This window comes from Mesoplodon bidens (assembly GCF_964165515.1).
Source record: "Mesoplodon bidens genome assembly, chromosome: 11".
Classification (NCBI taxonomy): Eukaryota; Metazoa; Chordata; class Mammalia; order Artiodactyla; family Ziphiidae; genus Mesoplodon; species Mesoplodon bidens.
Window position 1 is genome coordinate 9,346,101 of NC_138167.1, and position 2,569 is coordinate 9,348,669.

Below are 2,569 nucleotides of genomic sequence, written 5' to 3' on the forward strand. Positions count from 1 at the left end.
GATACTTTTTTTTTTTTTTTTTTTAACATGGGAAATACTGAAGCAAGCTTTAATTTTGAAAGGGAGGAGCTAGGAAGAAGGAAGATGTTAAAGATTCAGGGGCAAGATGGTTGACTGAGCGATATTCCTGAGAAGTTAAAAACAAACGTGAATCAGAACATGGGAGGTTGGATATAGCTTTCATTATAAAAAGAAGACATACAGATGGCTAAAAAGCACATGCAAAGATGCTCAACATCACTAATTATTAGAGAAATGCAAATCAAAACTACAATGAGGTATCACCTCACACCAGGCAGAATGGTCATCATTAAACAATCTACAAACAATAAATGCTGGAGAGGGTGTGGATAAAAGGGAACCCTCCTACACTGTTGGTATAGCCGCCATGGAGAACAGTATAGTGGTTCCTTAAAAAACTAAAAATAGAGCTCCATATGACCCTGCAATCCCACTCCTGGGCAAATACACAGAAAAAAACATAATTCAAAAAGATACATGCACCCCAATGTTCATTGCAGCACTGTTTACAATAGTCAAGACATGGAAGCAACCTAAATGTCCATCAACAGAGGAGTGGATAGAGAAGATATATATACAACATATATACAATGGAATGTTACTCAGCCATAAAAAAAGAACAAAATAATGCCATTTGCAGCAACATGGTTGGACCTAGAGATTGTCATACTGAGTGAAGTAAGTCAGACAAAGACAAACATCATATATTGCTTATATGTGGAATCTAAAAAAAGTGTACAAATGAACTTATTTATAAAACAGAAATAGAGTTACAGATGTAGAAAACAAACTTACAGTTACCAGGGGGTAAGGGGGGTGGAGGGTTTAACTGGGAGATTGGGATGGACATATACACACTACTATATATATAAAATAGATACCTAACAAGGACCTACTGTATAGCACAAGGAACTCTATTCAATACTCTGTAATGGCCTGTATGGGAAAAGAGTCTAAAAAGAGTGGAGAGATGTATATGTATAACTAAATCACTTTGCTGTACACCTGAAACTAACACAACCTTGTAAATCAACTGTACTCCAATAAAAATTAATTTAAAAAAAAGGAGGGAAAGAGGGACAGATGCGTATAGGTGTACAGACTTTTGTAGGTTGGAAGTGGGAGGTTTTGGGAGCTCATGCTGGAAGGCTTTCATTTTCTCTGTGAAATAGGTTATGATGATGATGGAACAGGTAGGAGGATAGAACAGGTACCGGCTGTTCTTTCCATATTAGCAAGGCATAGGCTAATCCAACAATAATTGGCAATAAGGCATCAGAATACGGTTGTCCTAATACTAAGAAGGCCAGAATTTATTGTCAAGGTAACGGGGATCCATCCCACTAAGATGTTCACATTTTACATGGCTAAATAATTGGTATTCCTGCCTCACATTAGCCGAGAGTGTCTTCCGGTGCAACCAGGACTCTTGGAGGGCGCCGGTCCAAGAGTGTGAAACCCAGGGAGGGAGTTCCCGCCTCATTACCCTCAGTCCTCCATCTCCACGAAGCCTACCTTCCCAGTGGGTCAGCATTGCTTACCCGGCACGGGCCTTGTACCTGGTGTTGATTATGGACATGTTCCAGCCTTCAGGAGACGCCGCCTCCCTGCCCATCACAGTAGTGCTGGTCTCACCTCTGTCTCCTCTTAGAGAACAGTGTGTGATCAGTTCCACAGACATGCATTCTCCAGGGAATCACCTCCTTTCATTTTTCCTTCCAGATTACAAGATGAAAGTCATCTCCTTTAATTTTCAATGCTTCTTCAGGTCTGGCTTGTGTAGTCTTAATTCATTTCACATGTTTGTTTGTTTGCTTGTTTATTTTTAAAATTGAAGTATAGTGGATTTACGGTGTATTAGTTTCAAGTGTACAACAAAATGTTATACATATGTATATGTCTATTCATCTTTAGATTCTTTTCCATTATAGGTTATTACAAGATATTGAATATAGTTCCTTGTGCTATAGAGTAGGTCCTAGTTGTTTATCTATTTTATATATAGTGTGTGTATCTGTTTTTATAACACTATAAAATAGTGTTTGGTACACACTATTTTATATATAGTGTGTACCAAACTCCTAATTTATCCCTCCCCCAACCTTACCCTTTAGTACCATAAGTTTGTTTTCTATATCTGTGAGTCCGTTTCTGTTTTGGAAATTAGTTCATTTGTATCATTTTTTTTAGATTCTACATATAAGCTAAATCATGTGATATTTGTCTTTCATTTCACTTAGTATGATAATCTCTAGGTCCATCCATGTTGCTGCAGATGGCATTATTTCATTTTTTTTAATGGCTGAGTAGTATTCCATTGTGTATATATATCACATCTTCTTCATCTGTTCATCTACTGGAAGCAACTTAGGTTGCTTCCATGTCTTGGCTATTGTAAATAGTGCTGCTATAAACATTGGGGTGTATGTATCTTTTCAAGTAAGAGTTTTCGTCTTTTCTGGGTATATGCCCAGGAGTGGGATTGCTGGATCATATAGTAGCTCTATTTTTAGTTTTTTAAGGAACCTTCATACTGTTCTCCATAGCT